The sequence below is a fragment of the Rissa tridactyla genome, chromosome 3 (assembly GCF_028500815.1).
Source record: "Rissa tridactyla isolate bRisTri1 chromosome 3, bRisTri1.patW.cur.20221130, whole genome shotgun sequence".
NCBI classification, from domain to species: Eukaryota; Metazoa; Chordata; class Aves; order Charadriiformes; family Laridae; genus Rissa; species Rissa tridactyla.
This window is the reverse complement of record NC_071468.1, coordinates 4984158-5000789: the sequence shown is the minus strand read 5'-3', so window position 1 is coordinate 5000789 and position 16632 is coordinate 4984158. Positions and strand designations below refer to the sequence as shown.

The 16632-nt window shown below is 43.4% G+C and overlaps 1 long non-coding RNA gene across 1 annotated transcript in view; it reads right to left on the bottom strand.

Annotated features, from left to right (window-relative positions):
* The window catches only part of LOC128907887 (uncharacterized), a 31963-nt gene extending 22500 nt beyond the window's left edge, over nucleotides 1-9463 (bottom strand). The window contains exons 1-2 of the long non-coding RNA XR_008465779.1: nucleotides 9405-9463; nucleotides 8981-9075 (exon numbers count right to left, since the gene is read on the bottom strand). This is a non-coding gene — a long non-coding RNA (uncharacterized LOC128907887). The remainder of the gene's footprint in view (nucleotides 1-8980; nucleotides 9076-9404) is intronic.
* Nucleotides 9464-16632: the final 7169 nt, after the last annotated feature.

Below are 16632 nucleotides of genomic sequence, written 5' to 3'. Positions count from 1 at the left end.
TTCCCTTAGGCCAGCAGGGATTTGTGATCAATACATTACAAGTCGCGCAAGGCCTCACCATTCTGTACAGGTGCTATGTACAAAAAGAAATACAAAAGATGATGAGAAGAAAGCTTTCTTTTACTCTCCCCGTTACAGTTTCATATCTAGTACCACAAATTACGCCAATGGCTTTGTTCCCAAATTACCTTCACCTGAAACAGCATCTTGCTTGTAATTTTGAGAGATACAATTAGCGCTTCCAATGTTATGCAAGGGTCCCAGTGAAAAGAGCAGGAAGGATAGAGTTTTGAGCAAAACTATGGTACGTGCTTCCCAAAATATTCAGCAATATATGTTTTAAAAGTCTCTATTCATTCAGGTTGCAGACCCCTCCATTCAAATATTTACCTGAAGTCCCCACAAGAACATAGCAGAGACACGCATACTGCATCTGTATACATTTCAAAAGTCATAAAAACCAGGGAGTAGCATTTTTTCTAGTTCTACTTAAATCTCACTTGAGCCTGACTTAGTAAAGTGCAATTCCTAACGCTTACAAGGAATGCGGTACGATTGTTTCCTTAATTTTGGCAGATGAAAAGTAAGAACCACAGAGTTTTGTATTATTTCCAACCAAAAGACTCAAACGGCCTAAGTTTACCCAAAGTTTCACAAACACTTTTGCAAGAAACCATGTCAGGGCATTTTTGCAAAATGCTGGTAATGCCCAGAATTTCATACCCCTGAATTTAAAGCTTTTCCAAGCATTTTGTTTGTTTTACACGACCTCCACCATGATTGTTTTCTTACCCCTGTAAGAACTGCCAGGATTTTTTAGACGGGATCACTTTCCAGGAATTACAGTGAAGAATTTTAACTCCTGGAGCAGAGAAAGGGCTTTGCCTTTGGAAAATGTCCTTCCTGGAAGTGCCTTTCACTGAAGTGCTCCTTCCTGGTGAGTCCCAAGGGATCAGTCAGAGGAAGGACAGAGATGAGGTGATGCTCAGCAGGAGGCTCCCAGGGCAGGTCCCTCAGCTGCCGTTTGAGACCGCTTGGGTCCCTTTCAATACTTGAAAAGGCTTCGGTGACACAAAAGACATTCAGAAGCGTGGCACGTCACCAGGCTATACTCGACTTTCTGCGGGCATTTCCTCAACTTCTCCAGCTCCACCTTGGCCCCTCGCTGTCCCCACGGAGGTGCCCGGTGCCTGGGGCAGCGGGACAAGGCTCTGCCCTGCTCTGCCGGGCACGGTAAGCAGGGGTGACGGGAGGTTCGCTTCCAAAGCGAGCTCCTGATCTGAATTTACTCATCCTGTGAGCCGATGAAAACGCTCACGGGGCTGCACCCTTCGTGGAGAAGATCCGCTACAAACGTAAAACGGATGCTAAAGGCTTGAGAAACACGTATGCAGAGAAGAAGAGTGACATTTTCGAAACCACGGGCAGAGGCAGGAGCAGAACCGGGGTTTGCTAACTTCCTCTCCGTTGTCTTATCTTGAATTTAATCTTAAATCTTGACAATGCGTAGCCTCTCTTGGACATCTTTTATCCCATGGTTAGCACTCTGTAACGCTAAAGGTTTCAATATTAAAATAAACATCCCAGTTACAGACAGTTATCTGACACCAGTGAAATAGTGAAGTCCCTATTCCCTGAACACCTGTAAAGCTTTCATTTTTCCTCTCCAACAAAACCAAGATGACCTTCTCTTCTCCTTCCCCTGGCACTTCTCTTCCTGGGGCCCATGTGGCTTTCTTGGCCTGCCTCAGCCTACTGCACTCAAATCAGAACACAGATGGATTTTCGATATCAGCTTTACCCCCTTCCCACTAAAATACTGCAGATTTGTGTGGTAATTCTACTTCCAGAGTTGTCAGAAGTATGCAAAAGCCAGGCTTGTTACATGTGGACACAATTTAAATGGATACCAACCAGCAGGGAGTTATTTTTTATAAAGGCAGAGTTTCACTGAGTTATGGTATGGTCCAGAATCGGAACCTCCTATAAACACGTTAAGTTTTCTCTTGTGGAGGTCAGTACGTTATTAGGACACTGAAAGCAATAGCCCTTTATCTCTCACCCTGTCTCTAGTAGCTCAGTTATTGCTAGTTGCGTTTTAATTCCCTTCTTGACAGCTCTGAGAAAGGCACTCGGTGCCTTTGACTTCGGTCTGGTCCAGAGAATTTTCTTTGAATGATCTTTTACACATTTCACAGCCTGGACATTTCAAGGACCTGTGGCTGCAGCAAACAGGTGCAGGCTTGGTGTTACCTAATTCAAGTGAAAAACCCATCTCCACAAGCTGACACAGCACCTCAGAAGGTTGTTGGTCCCTCTCAGACGAATCACACTTCCATCATCAGAAGATCATCAGAAAAAAGATCAGCCCCTACTAGCACAGATCCGTGTAGTCCCAAGTTTCTCTACCTGCCCTCCAAGTTATCCAGCATGTAAACGGCACACGTATACCAGCTCAGTCCTACACCTGATGCCAAGGCATATATATTTTGGCACTGTAGGCTACACCACCTAGCTATGTGGCTCCCACTATAAAACCAGCATGCCACTGTGGGAGCCGGCTGGGAGGAATCTGTGCGAGCAGCACCTCCCAGTTGAGAACTTTTGCATCAAAGGAGCATGGCCAAGAGTCCAGAGATGATGACTGGAGCCTACCTGGACTTAGATCTGTGCTTGTCCCCAGGCCCATCTCCTGCTGCTCCTGGCTGGACCACTTGCCATGTCTGCAATAGCTGTGCTTATGTACTGTTTGCTTCGGGGTCCCCCTGGGGTCCCGGCTTGGTCCCCATCTGGGGGCAGCCCTGCTCCTGCTGCTCCACGGCAGCAAGGCTCAAGCATATCCTTGAGAAAGGATGTTTCAGATTCTGGTTAAAAAAACAATCCTCTTGCCTTCAGTCCTGGCAATGATGTTGCTCTTCATCGCTCTGCGTATAGGAGCTGCAAAGATGACAGCTCTGTAATTTTCTTATAAAGCAAACACGCTTCATTTTACCCCTGACAGCAGGCAATCCAGGGCCAGTAAATGACTGGCAAATGCCTTCTATATTCATCTCTTCAAGTATTTTGGCTTTTCTTTACTTTTAATTTGCCCAGAGGCAGACATTTGAGATAACAGCTGTTACGGTGATATTATCAGTCATCTGCATGTCAGAGAATGCCAGGAAAATGCCTGTGGAGTAGACCTCTTGGGTTTTTGGTTTTGTTTTAACTGCTCCAGGGCAAATTCACTCCTTTGTCAAAGCTCTGCTCAAAACATGAGAAGAGAATGGAACTGGTTTCTACCCTCTGATTATGAAGAAATGTCTTTTCCTGCTGATAGAGCACAAGTTCCCTACTTACTCTTTGACGTTCCTCAAAGATAGGCGTACCAGAGCGGTCCTTTGCCAGACCTTGTCGCATTTTTTCTTGCTGGTAAGAAATGTCAGAGCACATCTACCACCGGGAAACTCCCTCTTGAATAACTGGGGAGGCTTTAATAAACCCTGTTAAAGGGGTGTTTACCCTCCCATAGAAGGGATCGCTTAGCCGTCTTGGGTTCAGTTATAAAGCTTGCCGGGGAAGAAAGTTTCTTTGCTTACTGAGGTGGAGGGATCCCAACGTTAAGGGTCGTGAACGAGCAGGTCCAGAGCTTTTCCTCACAAAGCTGAACCATCTGCAAGAACGCCGAGTAGATTTATTGGTTCTTTCGAGAAGATGCCACCAGAAAGGCGTAGGCTTGAGAATTATTACTCCGCATTCATTTGTTTTTGCAGAGAAATCCAAGATGGAAAAACAAAACGTAGCTTTGGGAACAAACTGGGATGCACTCCTATTTAATATACCAGTTTGTCCAGTTAGTTTAATGAAACCCAACATCCTTTGTACCAGAAAAGCTTATTCATTATACTTCGACCAAAAATAATTTGTACCTGAGGATCTTGAACTATTTGACATTAGGCCTGTGGGAAGATAAATAATTATGCCTATGAAACAACCATTATTCCAAAGGAGCAATGCAGATGTAGACATTTTGTGTGTCTGTAGTCCTAATGGCTCTGAACACGGAAAATAAAGGCTTCTGCATGCGTATTTACTGTTTCCTCGTAATTTCCCAACATCTCTTAATCATGCGGTAGCAGAGATTTCTCTCTTCCATTGCCTTGACATTACAGAAGGTTATTTTATTAGAAATTAAGTTCAGTAAAGTAGTTCAGTTCTTGTTTGCACCACATATCTCCTGACCAGCTGTGGGCCAGGTACCTAGACTACTGTGGAGTGTTCCCCCTCTTGGAAAATGAGCATGCTTCCTAAAAACATAGTTCAGCTTTCAGATACCACAGAGAGAGAGCTCATGCAGATACCTGCGTGGTAGAAGAAATGCATGTGAAAGAGAAAGCTGACCTTGAAGGCAAGCCTTGAACAGAGATCACCAAGGTTAACCATCCAAGTAAACTGTTACCAAGTAAATCTTGTGGTTTGTTTCCCAGAGGTAGTTTTTTTCAGCTTTGACGCACCTGTTTCTAAGTATAGTCAATTCGTAAACACAAGCAAGCATTTTTGCAAGCTTTGAAGACGCGCAAATTGTTTCTTCTACCTGTGCAAATGGTATTTCCTTATCCCTGTTTACAGTAGGCGTGTGAAACTTATCTTCACCCATGGTATTCAGGTGCAGCTGTTTGGAACACTGCTAAACGACTACACGGGAGAACATCCTTCGTTTTCCGAAAATTTTCACTGAGCTCAAAGAAAGTGTTAATAGTGGAACAAAAAGCCTTTCTTTTCGGATCTTCCAAAGACAAGAACAACACGCTGCCTGCTTAAACATGGCGGAACCCAACAAGGTAAGCTGTATGACATAGTAATTTGCTAAGCACAGCTTTGCCTACGTGCTTTCATCACCGCCGATGTGGTAACATAAAGGATTGGTTCAACATAGGTGAACTCCCTCTTCCAAATGTCTCCAGGCTTCTGGGCAATTCTAGTTTCTGGAGTTGAAGTGTATCTGTCTCACCATGAGTAAGCTTCGAGGTCTGGGAATGTAACTGGGTATTTTCTACATCATTGTGACGGTATTGTTGGGGCTAAATAAAATGGTTGAAAAATGCTTTTCTTTGTTTGATCTCTAGGGAGGGTGAACCAACAAGAAAAAATGAAATGTAAGTACCTTATTTAAACTGTGAAAGTTTGTATTTCTTGTGAAAATCAGGGTAGAGATTTGGTAGCGTTACCGTTCAGGTACGAAAATACAATTTCTAAATAAAATGAATTCTAATTGAAGTTTTTATTTCCTTTTTTGATGTAAAACCGTAAAACAAGTGAAAAGCGGTTTTGATAAGCAATTTTTCACGTAGAAAAGTTTGTCTCAAAGTATCATCTAACTCTAGGACTAGGCAAAAAGCGAAAAAGAAACAGCTTTCCGTTGTAAACCACTGCGGTGAGAAGGAAGCTGTCTTCTGCCATTGCTGAGATTTACAATATCATGTAGATACAGACTGCCAATAGGGCAGGGATACACTTCCCTGCCACGCATCGGATACTGACCATTGCTGAAAACAGAAGTTGGTCGTAAAGAACTAACATCTGGGAAAGACAACACATTCTTGCAGCTGAGCTGCTAGAAACAAAGGTAAAGTCAAGGTTTCACTCCTGTAAAGCTACTGGTTATTACTTACGGTTTCCTTTGGACACTTTCTCTTTGATATTACAGTATCTAATACCCTCAAAGCAATCTTCTACTAAGATATGGTTCATTAGATAATAAATAGTGCCTTTCTCTGGACTTATCACCTGAAATTTAGAAAAAGGGCTATGCAAAGCTGCAGCAAGAAAAAATAAGAGAGACAAACAAGGAAACGTCAATTAAGATTAATAAGATAATACCTGGAGTGACTGGCTTGGCAGTCATCTACTTCCTTTAACATTTTCTGTGTAATTCATTTCTATGAGATAAATACAGTGATGGAAGTTAAGGGGGCACAACTGTTGAAACGAATTTTCATAGAAACAGTTTCTTTCATGCTTTTGGGGATTTTTTTAATTAACAGTAACTTATTCTTTGTTAGTCATGATGACAGACAAGTATTCTACACCCAGCAAAGAGGCTGGGGTGAAAATTCAAGCATCTGAGAGGGTCGTCGTTGGCTACATACAGGTAGTGTCTGTTGGTGGCACTTGGGATCTTCTTCCTGAGGTTTTCGGGCTGTACAGGAAGGAAGGGGGTCTCTCCCAGAGAGGGGAAGGGAATCCAGGAATGACTCTAGCTGCCTGGAGAGGAAAGGTCACCTCTCCAGAAAATGATTATGAATTTCAAACATAATCATCTTCAGACAAAATACGGAAACAGTCTGAGAGAAGAAACCAAAACACGGTGTCTCCTGCACCTCCTTTCCCAGACACCATCCCTCATCACCCATGATTACTTTCCCCTTTCGGCTCTCTTCATCTCTTTCAGCACAATGGCTCAGCTCACATGGAGCTGGGGAAAACACCCATCCTAGCCGAGCCCACAGCCTGGTATGAGATGTGGGTTTGAACCCCCGGGGCAAGGAAGCTGCGGATCCGGGGCTCCCGGCGCTCTGAGTTGGCTCACCACCGGGTTATTACATGCAAAAGGCAGCACTTAGTTTCACCATTTTTTCCATTGAAAAAGCTGCCTGCCAGAAGGGCTAGCTGGGAGCCTCGCAGGATGCATGCAGGCAGGCAGACGGAGGCGAGGCCCTATGTCGTAAGACAAATGTGATGGGAATTCAGGTGTCTAAATTCCCCGTATGAAAAGAGGAACTTCCCTTTTCTCTCCCATCTGATCTACGATGTGTGCACGTTGTTTTCAGGGAGGGAGAAGGGAAAATACATCTTAAAGGCCAAGCAGCTAGATGCCGCTCTTCTGCATGCTTAGAATTAAAATGAGGTGCCTTACCTGCTCCAAACTGTGCTAAGCAATGTGGCAGATAAGGTGAAAATAAGCTATTTCAGCTCCTTTTTTTCCCTTTCATTAATTTATATTTAACTTGTGGCATTTTTGCCTGATGCATATAGCTGTATTCTTGTATGCAGACACAACTGCATACGGGAATACAGCTACAAACGTTAAAGAAATAAACCTGTCAGGGTCTAGGGGACTGGAAGGGAGACGTAGAAGGGCGATGGCATTAGCTAAGAAATCTCACTGTGAGGATGGTAGCCCGAGTAGATGTTAGCCAAGCGAAATAAAGGCCTTACCATTCAGTTAAGTCATGGAGCCAGACGTACTATAGCTTTGTTCTGGAAACCTGAGTCAGGGCCTAGAAGACAAATGCAGACTATTGCTGCCCTAGAGCGACCACCAACCCGCCCCTCCTCACGCAATGCTAGAGCACTTTAGAGAACTTTAACATAGGCCTACACGCCAAAGTTCGAGAGCCTTCCTGTAAGGCAGGCTGACACCTTACGTCTTTCATCTCAGACGCCGCTTCAAACTTTTCCTTTGCAGAGGTGCTGGGTCTCGTTCAGGTCCCTTTTTGAGCACGTCTGCTTTGCGTAGCGCTGGTGTGGTAGACCTACACCACGCTACGCAGAAAGAGCTTCAAGAGCCTGGAGGATTACCAGTGCTTAAGCCGGGGTCTTGTCCACCTTGGGAACATGGTCTGTGAGGGCAAGGAACAAGTAGCCCCTGGGTACTTTCATTTCTTTTGCGTTCAGACTGATTTTCTTTCTCCTGGCCCAGAGAAATAGTAAGGCTGAAGAGATAGCTCAGAGGGAAAAGGCGATGGGTGCTGTAGGGGCTGTCAGCACAGGATGGGGCCCTCCTGCTTGTACCGTGACGCAAGGAGGCTGGCTGGCTGGCACACGAAATTGGGATATTTCTCCGCCATTCCTTTCGAAGCAAGAAATTAATGTAACCTGTGACTGCTTGTCTGTTGCCAGAGACCGTGTCTTTCTGTCTTGCTTCATCTAAAACAGACCATTATTTTTCAGTTCCTCTCTGTGAAGGCATTGTCTGCAGCGAGTGACCCACTGTTTGTTTTTGCAGAACACCCGAGGGAAGAGGGCCAAGGATACCTCAATGTTTACATACCGGGATGTAATGGCCTCGTGTTGCCTGCAGATATATTCATATCAGTGCAAGTCCAAGGTCAGATCTTGTTGATGAGCGGTATTTGTGAGCTCTTGTTGTACACACACACAATTCCAAACTGTGCTAGACTTGCCACAAGCTGTTTACAAGAGATTGAGCCCGTGGTGAATCAGCCCCGGCATGCAAGTCCTGCTCTGCTCTCCCTCATGCTTCTCGGCTGCCTATTCTGTGCGAGGCAGGAACACCCCCGGACACGGGCACTCCTTTGCAGCAAACCCCATTATCTAGCAAGACACTGGATGCACGGGGCTTAGGGACAGTGGCTTACAGAGACCTACCCACACCGGTGGGCTCACCCACGGATCTGAAGACAAACACGTGCTCAAGTGATCTGTTGGAAGGGAATCTGTGAGGCTGATCCTCTAAGTTACGACCGGTGACTTCATATTGACCTTAGTAGTAGGAATACTTGAATGCCTGAACAACTAGGGGTACAATGTGGCATTTTAAACAACTCTGGTTTTTCTCTTAAAGTATTTGATCTCTGTGCACTAAAATCAGAGCCTCAGCAGCCAACTCGGAACACGTGCCTGAGGCATTCACTGAGAGGCATGATAAAGAGACTATGAAATGCATAGATTTTAATTTTAAATAAATCAATGTGCTAATCTGGGATCAGGTGGGATTCTGCAGCTGGAAGAAAAGGACAAAGGGAGGTCATTAGTTATACTTTTAATAAATCAATTTGTTAATTAGGGATCAGGTGGGATTTTCCAGCATGAGACAGAGGACAAAGAAAGCTCATTAGTTGCATTTTAAATAAATCAATGTTTTAGTTGGTGTAGGATTCTCCTGGAAATACAGGACAGGGCAAAAAGGAACATATGCTTAAAAACTGCCACTTGAAAATATCCTTGATGTAAGAAATAAGAAATGTTTCACACTTACTTGATGCATCTATATTTTCCAGGCAGCCCGGAGCACAAAACCAGTGTAGTCAGGCTGGAACTCTTGGAAAATTCAAGGAAACAAAGAGAAATGACCTGTAATATATTCAAGGAAATAAAGAGAAGAGGTTATTTCAGCTTCGTGTGGCTCACGACATCTGGCAAATTGATCTCAAAACATTACAGTGTCCAGAACAACTGGACATGTCTGAAGACTTGGGTCGTAGTCTTTTACCTGAGCCTGCCACAGGAAAATGTCACCTACAAGGTATGATAACTGCTACCAGGTTCTCCACCGTAATAATGTTCACGAGGAGCTGATCTCTTCCCCCCTGTGGGAAAGGGCAGCAGTTGCTTGTTCTGCAGATCTCCCTGTACAGAGTCCACCTCTCACTTGCAAAAGGTCACGTAACCCTGGTGCTCACCACTGGTGCAGAGCTGACTCCATGCAGGTCCTGCTGAGGCTGATGTGAGTCGACAGCAAGCATCATTTGTTGATGGACTTGTGTTTCTGCAGCATCTGAAAGCAAAACATTACCTAAGTAAGAAAGGGAGACGGGCAGGTTAAAAAGGATGATGTTCAAATGACCAAAGCTGGCAACGCTCAGCCTATTTACTCTTTGATGCTACGACGGAGGATGACAATTCAAAGCCATCAATACATATTAAGGAATGCCAAGCACGACGGGAAGCAGAAGACTTCATCGTAACCATTACCCATGTGTTCCCTGGTGTGCTGTGCATTAAAAGGAGCTCTTTGAGACAGCTTGAATAACTAGCCGCTTTTCTTCTTGCCTTCTTTCAGTTTCATCCTACCTGCACTCCACAGAGGGAGTCTTGCTTACTGCTGATGAACAATAACCCATCTCACAAGGCTAATATTTCCTGAGGGTGCATCTTCTCGTGTCGCCTGCCGCCTGCACAACCAGATGCACGTGATAATTACCTCTTAGGAAGGCAATGGCTCATCTGTGTCACTGTCACATCTGCCCCTGGCTAATAGGTGTGCAGTATTTGCCGTGAATTTAAAACCCATCCCCTTTCAAAGGTCAGAAGATCAAGAGTTCAAATTTCATTGGGAATTGCCAAAAGAGTCCACACTGCCACTCACTGCCGCAGCAGGCTCCTCGTGTGCGATAGCAAGGGATCGGCAGCAGCCAACTCGCTAGTACTGTTGTTTCAGTAGACACATAAAACCGGAGACCCAGTCAGCTGTAGCAAGAAATAACAAAGATATTGAGTTTACATACAGTCTTCAAAAATTTCCTCAAAGGGTCTTCAGTTTATTTTCTCACCTCAGTTTTAACAATATGGCTGCCAAAAGGGTGATTTGCCCCACGGCTTAGATGGGCCCTTGTGATGGATAGTGGATACTATTTCAACAAAGAAACAGCGCCTCCAGTTTTAATCAGCTATGTAAACTAATAGAAGCTCGCTCAAAATATTTTTGGCCCTTCCTTTGCGAGTAGATTCTCAACAACGAATAGAAAAACACATCATATACATGACTTACAATGCTACTCTTCTTGTAAGCGGAGAGTCACGCAGAGTCCAAGCACAGCAGCACCTTCAGAGGTTCAAAAGTCAGCAGTAAGATTCAGTCGGTGCTGAAACCTGACCCATAAGGTCTAAGACAAAGAGCAGTTTCATTTTCCTGATTTTTCAATAAAAACATTAAAGTCATTTTAAGTTTCAAGAATGCAAATAAAGAGCATGAAGATGAGTATTTCAAGACAGGGTGTTTTTTTTTCTTGCAGCAACAACACTTCAGTTTTTCAACTGAAGATCCACAATCCATTGCCCAATCACAAAAGGTTTTTTTAAGAAAAAAATCAGTGGCTTATTTAAAAATCACTTTCTGTACATAACCTTAAAAAAAAAAAAAAAGAAAAGAAGAGGAAAACAGGGGCCCTTGGACCTCAAGAGAAGGCTGGTTTCTTGAAAACATCAAACAAGGCTTAACAAATGTAAACAATCCTGTAGTTGCTACTCAGCCACGTTAGCTTCCTTCGGGGAAAGCACAACATCCCTGGAAATGGGAGACACTGAATTGCAGTTGCAATTCAGAAGAACATCAGTCAGCGAAACACTCAAGTACATACTTGAGTGCTATTAGCATAATTGGGACACAAGAGTATGATTGAAGTTAAGTATGATTAAAGTTAAGTTTCTTTAAGATAAATGGATTAATGCAGATGTTCAGGTAATTTTCAGCATCAAGGACAGCAAGTTTAAGCAATTTGTCCAAATTTACATGTGATTTTTATAGGAAACCACCGTTTCTGATCTCACAAGTCCCGATCTCAGCCCCTCAAATGCCTAAAATCTTGTTACTCCAGTATTGACAGGCGGCCTGTTTTCTGCATATTCCTGTGATGCCTTTTGGAAACCCAGTCAGGGGAACAACGGGGCCGCTTCGGCTCAGCCTGGGGAGAGGGCTGGGCTGAATTGGCCAAAAACTCCTTTACTGAGAACAGTTGCTCAAGGCGATTTCTGGACACCGGCAAGCTTAGCCGCCAAAACTGTGTGCCTGGCTGTCCTACAAAGTCACAGGAGAATCAGGGACTGAACCTTTGTACCTCTTACTCTGCATACACAGCGCCGAATCTAATGCTGACCCCGAACAGCACGAAACTCCGACAACAACTAACCAAACCCCCACAGAAAACCCCAACCCAACATGGTCCTATTAATTAATTTGCAATAACTTCCTCCTCTTCTTTGCAGTCCGTGATTAGGATTTGAAAATCAAAGCCATTAGATCTTCAAAACGCTAAAACGACAGACATCCTACGAGCGAGCATCCAGTTTCACTCCCTTCAAAATCCACCGGAGAGAGACAAACACACTCTGGGCCCCAGCCCAACTTTATCGTAGACTTCAGCTTGATATCCAGAGATGTGAAGCTCTGCTGGATGGCTCCAAATTTGCCTCCAGACTGCTGCTAATTGGGAGGACTGTTTTTCTTTATTCTTTCTGCAGTGTTAGCAGAGGCACACTGGCAGTGTGCTGGCAGTGGAAGCTGCCACTTTGGGAAGAGTTTTGATTAAAATATACATAGCTTTGATCAGTGGCTTCCCTGTAGTGTAAGATAAACACGATCAGCAGTTTTGGTTGGTGTTCATTCCTAAGGCACATGCTGTGAAGTTACTGCATTACATTAAGCAAAAGCTTAAAAGGAAATTACTGTAGCCAACTGGGACTTGGAACTATCCTGAGACCAGAAATCTTAAAATCTAAAATGAAGAGAAACCAGCGCTGCCTTTCCCCCTCTGCCAGTAGGGTCTTCGACAACGGCAAGCCCAAGAGGCTAGGGTTGAGATCTTTTGTAACAAGATCAGAGGAGGAAAGGTACGAGAGCATGTTCCATAACTAATTTAATGCTTTATGTCTTTTCATCCAACACCAGAAATCTCACAGAAGTACACTTCCCTTCAGTTGGTGAAGCTTGTTTGAATCTCACAGCTGGGGCCTGGAAGAGTTGTCTGAAGTGTAGCCATGGTCTTTATGTCAAGACATTTAAATACTACTTTTTCCTCTTTTTTTTTTTCCTCTTCTCTTTTTTTCTCTTGTGAAGCCAAAATGGTGTCTATTACAGGAAACTAGAATAGCTGTTAGTACAGATAGCATTCGTGGAAACTGTTTGTTTTCTGTACTACAGCTTTGTGTGCAAAATTAAACTTTAGGAATTTGTTTTAAAATTTCTAACGCTTAAGGCTTTACATTTCTAGGGAAGAGTGCAAAAACATTACGTGATTAAATAAAGATTTGCTCACAGAATGGCAAGTGGCTTAATGATGTTACTTACAAGGTCATAAAAGAAACACAGGCGTAAGAGGAAAACTTAGTATTATGCTTTGTTTTTTAAGCTGGACTTTTAATGACATCTTATTATTTCCTTGGAAAAGGGAAATTTCTCTGATCGGGGTAGGAACCAGCCTACCCTTCCATTTGCCGTTCCCGAGACTGGGCCAGATCCTTAGTAAACACAAAAAGGTTGAGCATTACCGAAATCAATAAAGTTGCCCCAATCGGGTGACTGATTCTTCCACTACCTGCAAGGGCGAGGGGGCAACGGGTGGGTGCTGCTGTCAAGTAGAAGCGGCCCGCTGGCACCGACGGCTCCCCTGCCCGATGTGCTGCTCCACTCTTGTCCGGTCGAAGGCCTTTTCTGATAAAGTAATAAACGTACCATAAAACTGTTTTACAAGCCAGGTCTCACTCTGCTCTCCAGCTTTTTCTCATTAAGGGCATTGCTGCTTCAAGGAAGTTCAGGCTGCAGCGCATTTAACATCTGCATTCCTTTGACGTGTTTTGAAATTATTCTAAAACAATTGGGAGAGGAGGACCAGGTCTGGGGGAGCTGAGTGCTTCAAAGAGAGAGCAGCTCAACGTGTAAGCCCCAAATTACATAAGTAGCCCCACCAAGGAAATAAATTAATTTGTTTCCCAATGGCTTATTTATATAACCCTTTAATTATAGCTAACCATATCACCAGCATTATACCATGGGAAAATGTAAAACTGTTAAGCAACCTACCACTCCGCCCTCTCCAGACCGACAACACAATCATTAAGCAACAACTGCATGTTGGGACATCGCCCGCTCTTTTGTCTTTCAAAGGTATAGTTCAATAATGCGGGTATGAAAATGTGACCTCAACAGTAACTCTTTTGCTAGGGCTTTTGTGTGTTCCTAAACTCCATCTCCCTGTAGGATCGTAAAAATGGGGCAGCATTTGACCCGCTTGCAACACAAAACGGGATATTGTTTAAAAATTCGCTGTTTTTCCAGTCTGCTCATGAGTCATAATCAGCAGTTGAGCCCTGTTAACTGCAAGTGCGGCGCAGTCTATGCTGGGTTTTCAAAAGTGGTAAGTTTAGGTAGCTCCGTTGCCTTCAATTAAAGCATTTCTAATTGTTTCTAACTCAGTAGCCACCGGCTGAGACCCTAGCTTTTGCCCTACAAAAGGCACAGTGTGTTAAAGCAGCTCGCTGCAGCTCCTTTAGGGCTAATGAACACTACACATTAGGAGTTATTAGACCAAACCGCTGTGATGAACAGCAACAAGGAAGACTTTGCAGGTGACAAACACCAGAATTTTCTGAAACTGAAATTGCCAACGCAGCTGTTTCAATCCACGTTCAGCTCACTTCAGAAGACAATATGTAAATATTTCTAAGAAAAATAATCTCATGATGCTGCAAGATAAAGCTGCCTGTGGCATGTGGGGAATGTTATAACTTCAACCGTGGGGTTGCAAGAAGAGTTTCGCTATAAATCATGGAAATTCTCCCTAATGGTTTTATGTTTGGATTGGCTTTCGATATTCAAACTAGTGGAATCTTTTGAGTACAATGACTTGTCTGTGGAGGGGTAAGTCTCAGTAGCTCAGCAGCACTGTAATATCAACAGCTTTATTTAGGTACAAAGATAATGCATCTTAATGCTGGAATAGCCAGTTTAGCTGGATATTAACAGCCCTGTATATGACCAAATTAGAACAGATTATCAGGCGTGCTTTGGAATCTCCATCAGTCGGACTTTATCTATCAAGCTGAGCATCCTAAAAGACAGGCATCGTGTCCACCACACGTTAATAGGTTCAGTGCAAAAGCTGTGTTGGGTGTTTTGAGGAGGCCTTGAAACCAAGCCTGCAGATCAGAAGAGAGTCATTCCAGGCTCTGTATTCAAGAATCTATAATACCCTGTCTAAAGTTCAAAAAAGACCTAAAGAAAAGCACAGAATACACAGGAATTGCCCACAAGAACATTCCTCAATTAGCTTGCTAAATAGTCCTTTCTTTGTATTTATATTTAATTTAAAGATGGCATAAAGTGAGCTTTAGCAAACCATTCCCGCATAACTCAGTGTAGAGAGAGATGAAGCAATGCTATAATTCTATCTTCTACACCCTTTGAAGCAGTATTTCTTTGGTCACGTCTGCGATGCCTGAGGATGGCCTTCAGACCAAGTTCTGCACCCTTACAGACACATCAAAAGAAATTTGGTCATCTCCTTCAAAAGGCAGCTGCTCTCCTCCCATTTTTCACAGAGCTGCAACATGAAACGAGGCTTAGCGTTGAGGAACGTCTTCTGTAATTCAGTATAAATGTTTTGGCTTGCAGTCTCCGTTTTTCAGATGGGAAGAGCAAGTTGGCTATCGTCGAGGGAGTGAAGTTAATTTAATCTCAGTTCTGAACTAAGAGCAGAAAAACTGAAGTTTTCAAGAAAAAGTGGCGGGTTTGTAATAAGCAAAAATTAAAATGTTACGTTGTTAGCATTATTAGCATGTTAGCTGCTAATAATCGATGGCATTTTATCTAGGGATTTTATTACAACAAAACAGAGATACAAGATTATTTAAAAATATTAGCTGTGATTACGATAAATAAATACATTTCCAACCCTCACGGTGGTAAAAGAATGGTGTCAAATGTGACCAGCGTCTCTCTGCCCTAAAAGCTTGAAAACACGAAAAAATAACAGGAAAGCAGCATTCTAGAATAGCATGCTACGATTTTGTCATTTCTCATCCAGACCTGATTTTTAATCAAAAATGAAGGTTTGCAGCGGTGAGATCTATACAGACCCATACATCTCTTGCTGACAATTCAGATGACATTCTCAGTTACGCAAAATAGAGAATAACTGTGCTGAGATGTAGAGGATAAGATTGGTCTAGAGAAAACACAAACTGGTCAAAATCCAAAAGCCAAATTCCTGAATATTTAAAAAAGTTTAGTTAATACACGTTTATATATTTTTCCTACAAAGTATCATTTCCTGATTTCGGCTGGACATAGTAAAGTACCTTGAAAAAGACTATTTCCATGCTGTGTTTAACTCAGCAGAAGCCAAGACCTACAAGAAATCTCTAGGGAAAACTAGAGATTTCCTCCTCCTACTGGTCGGTGGACTGTCGATCTTCTCCAGGATTCCCTGATGATTCAGCATGGAGTTAGAAAGCTACATAAAATCCTTGACTATACTTCAAAGTCTTTTTAAAACAAATTTTCTCATTCAGAAAGGCAAGAACCGAAAGCTGGGCCTTTGGGAAGTCTGGAAAGTGATGTAAATAGCATTTAAAAAAAACCCAAACAACTTCATAAAACGAGTTTCTGCTGAGTTTCTCAGAGCACTCTGCGCCACAGCAGAAGCTCTCCAACCCTCGCTGGTCAAACTGCCCAGACTCAGCTGGCTCGAGCTCCGCAGCTCTGGGAGCTGGACTTTAGTGGGGAGGGCTGCTGGTGAGCCCTGGTCTGCATCAGCATTTATTTCTGCCCTGCTTCATTGCACCTTGCAATAACTAGACTGCGTTCAAGTGGGAACTATGAAGAGGTAGCCGGCAGGCAGATGTGGCTTCTAATAATCTGCTCTTCTTTTGGGAAAAGCAAGGAAAATATCAGGTAGCCAAAAAAACCCCCTCTTCTGACTACCCAAGATCTACCAGAAGACCTGGAGAGAGACTATCACCTGGAAAGCAAGGATATGATCCGGAACTGATTTCCATTCTTCCTAATATTCCTCAGTAGAACAAAACATCTGCGAGCTGGATAGCTGTAGACAGATGGCTCTGGAGAAAGGCTGGAATTTACCCCACCAAGACATAACCTTCTCCAATGGGAATAATACCACCACAAAACCACAT